The sequence below is a fragment of the Crotalus tigris genome, unplaced genomic scaffold, assembly GCF_016545835.1.
Source record: "Crotalus tigris isolate CLP2741 ecotype Arizona unplaced genomic scaffold, ASM1654583v1 scf7180000024506.7606697, whole genome shotgun sequence".
Classification (NCBI taxonomy): Eukaryota; Metazoa; Chordata; class Lepidosauria; order Squamata; family Viperidae; genus Crotalus; species Crotalus tigris.
In genome coordinates, this window is record NW_024100678.1 from 2182937 (window position 1) to 2191453 (window position 8517).

Consider the following 8517-nt stretch of genomic DNA (forward strand, 5'->3'; position numbering starts at 1 on the left):
TAATATTTTGCTCTTTCACAATATAATCCAGCAATCTCAAATTTCTTACTGTTAATTATATTTTGTTTGCATTATCAGTCGAAGCATCTTACCAGAACCAAGCTTTTTCACAAAGCTGTCTAGTTATAAAAACATGGCATTCCCTTTCCCTTTTAAAAAATAATTTCAAAAATATAAAATAAGAAATCTGTGAACTGTACCTTTCTTTGAATAAAATGTGAAATTAACACCGGTGTTGCTCATGTCAGCAGTTTGGACCTATGCTGTAGCTGAGCAGTAGAATTATTGTCCACATCTTTTTACTATAAAGCTAGACTTCCAATAAATGAAGGGAAGTGACACTAGTTCAGGAATAAACCAATCCACTGAAAACCTGTGACTTAAGATGGAGACTCCAGATAATGGACTTCAAATTTAAAAAGCTCTGCCAACTAAATATACATCATTATGTCAGTCAAAATGCTTGTCCAGCACTCTACAAAATGTTCTTTATTTATATCCTGACCTTGTACAATACAAAATAGTTGCATCAGTCCCTGGTATTATTTTTCTCTGATCATTGAACTTGACACCCCCAAGGTAAATTTTCTTATTTAAGTATGGCAGAGGATAAAATGGAAATATTCCAGCTTTTCCTTTCTCTTTTTAGTTAAAGGTTTGGCTGCACTATGCCCTTCTACTGTTTTCAATTAGAAAACAGGTTTCATTTTATTTATTTATTTACTTTGCTTTTTAGTGGTATTAGTGTTGGTGAAGACCATGGCTAGTGAAGCGGGAGCAGAGATGAGAAATGAGATGTGTGAGAGAAGCAGAGCTCTGTGCCTCTCCAGAATTTCTTCTTTGCTCCCTACTATCACAGTTCTGACACTGGAGAGGCAGCACCCACCAAGTCCTCTGAAACAGATGAAGATCCTGAGGTAGAAACCCACCTGTGGACCAAAATCTTTGTGTACCTTTTCAGGAATGAGGCTGAAGACATTGACAAAAGACAAGTTCTGTTATGCCTACAATATTCCCACACTTTATTAAAGAAGTTGTCAGATTTAAAAAATGAGATTTATCTTAGCTCTTGACAAATCCATGCTGATTTCATGTAATTACTGCATTGTTTTTGAAGGTGCTTACAAAGTGAACACTTCATGATCTGTTCTAGCCCAAGTACTGATGTCAGACTGACTGGTCTGTAGTTTGCTGGATTCTCCTTTTTCTACTTTTTGAAGATAGGATCAACATTTGTTATTCTCCAGTCATCTGATGTTTCACCAGTTTCCCAATATGTTTAAAATATAATAAGTATTCAGTCATATAATCAGCTAATTTATTCAGTATCCAAGAAATGGAATTAAACTGGCCTGAAAGTCAAGCTCATTTAAGGAGTTCAATTATTCAGATAAGAAGCAGAAAAGGTACTTCAGAGAGTCCAAAGGCATGTTCACCACACCTGTTAGTGCCTCCTTAAAGAAGCCATACCTTTTCCTGAGGCCTCAAATGCATATTTTTCTGAGATCACACATCTAAGTTAAGAATATTTAATCCTTTTATATCTCCCTCCAGCCTCTGAAGAAGAAAGTAGTTAGTAATTTCCTGCCAAAATTATGCTTGAAGAAGTTTGTCTCCCAACAGATTTTGTTTGATTGTATCTAGCCTTTGGCACAAAGGGTCAAGGTGGTAGACATTCTCTCTCTAGCCCGGTTTTTCCTGGAGCCAGTCCTACACTTTAGGCACACTACCAAACTGGATACAACAGATGCTAGAATAATTAAAGCCTCCCATCATTACAAGGCCAAGTTTCTTTTAAAACTTTGCTATTTCCTCTAAGAAGACATAATTCACATCTTCTTCACCATTGAGAAGGCAATAATAGATGCTGACAATAGTATTTTTTTATTACCTGCAATCAAGTGCTGCTTATAGCATCCATTTGAATTTTTGAGCAAGAATGGGGTTTTTTTAAACATACAGTGTAACTCCTCTCTCATTCTTTGAAAAAAAATCAATTGCTGTATTCCAGTGTTTCTCAACCTTGACAATTTTAAGGCATGTGGACTTCAACTCCCAGAATTCCACAGCCAGCAATGCTGGCTGTGGAATTCTGGGAGTTGAAGTCCACATGCCTTAAAATTGTCAAGGTTGAGAAACACTGCTGTATTCTAATCGGGGGCTCTGGTATACATTAAATTGTATCTGTTGTCTGGCACTAAAGCTGAAGCTCATCCTTTTGTTTGTTCGTATCCATGTATTATATAGACAGTGGAGCCATGGGTTTTATAATCCTGTTCTTATTCCCAGTATGCCTCTCATAAACAAAACAAATTCTGTAATCGGGAAAGAAGACGAGAGATCATGCTTTACATATTATATTGTATAAATGTGAATTTTAGTGAACAATAATGAATATATGTAGAAACCAAAAAGATACATCTAATGATTTTCATTGTAGCAGACTCACAAAAGTAACAGACACAATTCAGCCAATTTTCTGTACAGCTTGCCCTGCATGTGTGCCTTTTGGAATTCCAGTTGTGTGCAACTATCATAAGCTTGAGAAAAATAGGTTAGTTGAGTTCCAGTGAAGAGGGAAACCGGAGTGCTTTAAAAGCCGGTTTGGTGTAGTGGTTAAGCCATCAGGCTAGAAACCAGGAGATCAGGAATCCTAGTCCCACATTAGGCACAAAGCCAGCTGTGTGATCTTTAACGATTCACTTTCTCTCAGTCCTAGGAAGGATGCAATGGCAAACCACTTCTGAAAAACCTTGCCAAGAAAATAAGATAGTTTTTGAGAATCAGATATGATTGAAGGGAAGAAAAAAAAGTAAGGATAGATACTGAGTATTAAATATTCAACCATTATCATTTTTTTTTTAAAAGCCAGCCTACGAGTGACACCACTGAAATAATGCAGGTGACAGGCAGTGTGCAATTCTTAGCAATATTCTTTTATTGTTGCTACATTCAGGCCACGTGGAGCTCTTCTTGTTGGCAGGTAGCTGCCAAATTAGCTTTCAAATACAGGCATCTTTTTCCTGCTATCTGTTCAAAATGAGACTATAGGTTTGTTTCTCACAATAAAGAGGTGTGATAGTAAATATTTCCCACACTTCTCACACCTTTGACAACTTTTCAGCCACAATTCTAAAATCCTGCTACAATGGAAGCCAACTTTGAGTGGAAGGAAAACTTGTGATTCACATTTCCAGTACTCCTTGACTTGCAACCATTCGTTTTGTGACTGTATGGCACTGAAAAAAGAGACTTACAACTATTTTTTCACACTTATTATAACTATTGCAGCATCCCCATGGTCACATGATCAAAAGTTGGGCACTTGGCAACTGCCCTGTGTTTATGACATGTTGACCATTTGTAAACTTCCCAGCTGGCTTCCAACAAGCAAATTGAATGGGGGAAGCCAGACTCACTCAGCAACCACATGAGTCACTTAACAATTGCAATGATTCGCTTAACAACTATGACAAAAAAGATTGTAAAATGTAAAAAGTGCAACTTAACAACTGTCTTGCTTAGCAATGGATATTTTGGGCTCAATTGTGGTTGTAAGCAGAGGACTACCTATATTTAATTGAGAGGATAATGACTCTTCAGACCCAACCGTCAGTCTTAGGCAGGTTAAAAGAAACAAATCCAGAAGCTCAATCATTTGCTCCTGAGTCTATATTCCAATATCTCAGGGGCTGCCATAAAGAAGAGGGAATTAAGCTATTTTCCAAAGCACCTGAAGGCAGGACAAGAAGCAATGGGTGGAAACTAATCAAGGAGAGAAGCAACCTAGAACTAAGGAGAAACTTCCTGACAGTGAGAACAATTAATCAGTGGAACAGCTTGCCTCCAGAAGCAGTAAATGCTCCAACACTGGAAGTTTTTAAGAAGAGACTGGACAGCCATTTGTCCGAAATGGTGTAGGGTTTCCTGCCCAAGCAGGGGGTTGGACTAGATGACCTCCAAGGTCCCTTCCAACTTTACTATTATTATTATTATTATTATTATTATTATTATTATTATTATTATTATTATTATTATTATTATTATTAACAGAGCAGGGAAATTTCACTTCCAGATTGCTTTTTCTCTGTGTTTGTGCACATGTGTGCGGGTGGGTGGGTGTGGGTATGCATCTGTGTATGTATAAGCTACATTAGCATGGACTGAAGTGATTTATGATTTATTTTACAAAATTACAGTAAGTTAGAATGCATCTCTGCAAGACTGTTAGTCCCCAAGCTCTTTTCCGTTGGCAGAATTTCACATACTTCTCAACTGAACAACAAAGCCAGAATTCAAAGAGCTGTGTCAGGTGCCTAAACATGTGGGAGTCTTCATTTATTTTGATCAGCAGATTTTTGGGTCAGAATCACAAGCTATTATGAGAAGTCCCCTTGGTTTCAAAAGCCATTGTGTTTTGTAACAACCATATTGTGGGCAGGAAACTAAATGTGATTTCTTTACACATTTTGATAAATTGTTATGATAATGGTAGTTTAATTTTAGGCAGGCAGGAAGGAAGGAAATGTACAAAGATTTTTTTTTCTGCATCATTATCTTCATTATTAATTAACCCAACTTTCTGATGAGCCAGTTCAGCATCTATACATGTGAAATTGGATTCTTTTTATGGCCCAATTGTGCTTCACTTGCTTCCATTAGACCATATTTTGTTATTTAATGTGCACCCTTGCACTTCCTTTCAGAGTTCTTGGTATCTCTTTTCGTTTTAACTGCTACTCTAAATAAAGTAATTGCATCAATGGAGATCAGCATTTTATTGCTCCAGATCATTTAGGAACAACTTAAAACATTGCCTATTACAAATTCTTTGTGAGATCTTTGTGTTATTTATATCCATCCATTGTGACATGAGAATAAGTTATTGAATAACTTATTTGAGAAGTTATTAGGTCATTCGATTGGCTCCTTCTAATACCTTTCCATCTCCGTGATGTCCTTTTGAAAATGGAACAAAAACTGCATACAGTACAATGCTTCAGATTTTGTGTATACGTGTCCCTCAGTTGGTCACAGTTTATTTCCTAATATTTGGAAACATTATTTTTTTTTACTGTTGCTACATATTCTGAGTGAGGTAAGTATAACATATTGTAGCAATTCTGCCCTTTTCACAAAATGTCCTATTTATGTTCTCTCAGAATTAAATGTTGCATTAAAAAAAATATTTCCAAATAAATATGCACAACACCCCCAACCTTAAACTTTATCTCAAAAGGGAGCATGAGAAATTCCATGAGAAGCAAAAGAACTTCTCATACAAATGATAGTTTGCAGTTCTCATGTAGCTGGAAATATGTCTAAAGTAGACAGTACAGATTATAGAGCAGAATAGGGATTTAGGGTTCCCAGACTGAGTCTAATTTTATTTCTAAACAGAAGCAGGAGACACTGCTTTATTCTTGAGAAATCACCTTTACTCCTTCGTTCATATTACTGGAGGATCCAGAGAACTCAACTGATTATTTGAAACACTGTGGTTTACCCACCGTTTCTTCTATCTTTTGTCCATACCACACGAATGAGAAACACAGATGAAAGAGAGCTTTCCTGCTGCAACAATCCATGATAAAGAATCTCTGATAAAAGGGCCATCCAGCTGCCTCTGAAACAGATCCAGTGGCTGGAAGCCCACTACTTCACTGGGTAATCAGTTCCACTGTTGAAATGCACTCTGAAATGAGGGCGAATGAGTATTGGAAAGAGGTACCAAAAGGGGGAAGAACTGCAGAGCGGAGGGCTAGGAATGGTTTGTCTGCTGCCACTCCGGAAGGCTATTTTCAAATGCCTTCTTGTAAACTGTATAAAATGCTCAGGCTGATTACTAGTCCATGTATCCTTTTTTATATTAAGATTCAAAACAGTGTTAAAGTAATAAAGTAGAACCTTATTTTTTAAAATATATTTTCACTACAAAAAGCATGCCTAGGATAATCTCCTTTCACTTAACTTCTTTCCTAGGAAAGAGTATATTTCCAAGTTAAATGAAAATTATTATCAAACACAATCAACCTTTGCTGCACAAAATGCTCCAGGGTTACACTGCAAGAATGCAATGTGTCAATAATGGTAATTATAAATGTTTCCTTATTCTTGGATATTCTTTATTGCATTGAATTGAATTTTAAAAAGTGTAAAGATCATGTAAGAAAATACAAAAACATACATTTAAATCCATTGCTCTATCCTAGAAATACTGCTGCTTAAATTATGGAATTCAGTGCCACAAAGTGTAGTACTGTCCTTTAATGTAGATGCCATTAAAGGCAATTAAAAGAATTGTGGAAGATAGACTACCAGTAACAGTGGTGGGTATATGGTAGCTTCATCAGCACATTGTGGTCTTGCAGATATTGCTGAATTATCATTCTCAGAAGCACAGACTATGGTCAATGGTGAGAAATATTGAGACCAGCCAATAGTTCGAAGACGTGCTTATTCTTTCTGAACACCTGTTTCTGGGGGACAGTAGCAAATAAATCCTGTTACCTCCAGCTCTTGTCTTTGATTTGATAGACTGGTAAACTGCCTAAGTATATAGTAATTTAGTATGATACCTAAACTAGAAGACTGTTTCTGTGTTTTAATACATCATACAAATATAAGAAATTGGAACAGGTGGTGGAGAGGTTGTATCTCCTGTCTCTCATCTTTGAACCTAGCACCAGATGTGGCATGCTGGTGGCCATTGCTGGTGAATAGACAGAAACCATCAATAGTTCCACAAACTCAAACATGCATAGTAAAGGTACAAAGATGGCAGAGAGGGTATGGTGGTGTGTACATGGTTAGTATTTCTCTTGTATGCAAACAGGTTGGAAGGTAGACCCAGTAGGAGCCTCAGTGTGGAAGCTTGAGAATCTAGAGTCTGTGCAGATTTGCCAAGCCATAGGCAAGACAATTATAAGCACATCACCGTGGGAGAAGATGAGGCCTTCCATGTTACATTGGACTGACAGCATCAGTCATTATGTAGCAATAAAAGACATATCTTAGCTTATTACTTTGAGAATATTTCACTGCTAAAGACAGAGACAGCATTCTTTATACATCAGCATGGATACTTTATGATGGATTCTCCTGGAGGCATTTGGAGGCATTTCCCTGTTGAACCTTTTTCATCTAGTGAGTGCAACAAATTAGCCTTTTTGATTCATTGTTTTAAAATCTGTTCAACTGACTTCTCTTTCTGAGTTATTAGGCAACAGAATTTCCTTACCACAATTCCAGAATGACCTCACACTGTCATTTATTAACTTATTGTTAATACTGTACTTATTTTTTGAGGGATCACTTCCCCAGTCTGGTACCCTCCACAAATTTTGGTCCTTCAACTTCACAATGCCCAGAGAAGCATTGGCCAGCTAATCTATTTACTCAGCCTCCTGCCCACATTTTTCTCCCCCTTGTCTTACTTGGAGAGGAGTAATATTCTGCTAGCTTGGATAGGTTTTTACTAAAAATACAAACCTTCATGAACACTGATATTTTTGAACATCTAGGGAAAAAAATAAAAAATGTATCCTTGGGGCCAAAGAAGTCATAATATAGATAGTCCTCAACTTACAACCACAACTGAGTCCCAAATTCCTGTTGCTAAGCAAGACTGCTGTTAAATTAGTTTTGCCCCATTTTATGACCTTTTTGACACAGATGTTAAGTAAATCACTGAAATTAAGGTAGTAACACGGTTGTTAAGTGAATCTGGCTTCCCTATGGATTTTGCTTGTCAGAAGTTTGCAAAAGGTGATCACATGACCCCAGGACACTGCAACTCTCATAAATACGAGTCAGTTGCCAAGCGTCTAAATAAAGGAAAGAGTTCAAACTGAGCTTCAGTAGTTTAGTAGAAATACTGAGGTAGTTTGCCAATGCCTTCTCCTGGAATGGTTTTTCAGCTTCCCAGTTTAGTTTACAAAGATATTTATCAGGAGATTTTCAGTCCACTTAATAACTAGGCTTGACCTGCTCAACTTCTGAGTTTAAACTAAGTTAACCAGGAATTGCCATCGATTGAGACTTATATTAATATCACCACTTTGAATTGAGTCAGAAAACAAACTGGCACCCAGATCACATAATAGGGAGGAGTTAGCTGATGTAGTCCCTTTTTCACAATATCCTGCCTTTCCTGGGAGTAGGGTTATCATATGGGGAGAGAAGCACCTTTCGTAGAAGTTTAATTTTATAATTATTTTTTTACATTCAGACTAGGAAGGATTAACTTATTGCTCTAAGTACATGGGCAGACTTTATTTTAATTTCCAAGGTCCATGCTTTTCATTTCAAAAGCCCTATGCTGTGCAAGAGATCAATTCAATATCTAATAAAAGTTATTTTTCTCTTCTTTGGCAGCCTGCCAAAGTTGGTGGGGGGTGGAAAGTAATGGAAAAGCAAAGGAGAATTTTGGGTTTTGATTTCATCAGCAATCTTCATATAACCCTCTGTAAATTCCCCTGACCGGGCAATGTTGTCATATTCCATCAGAGCAGGAGT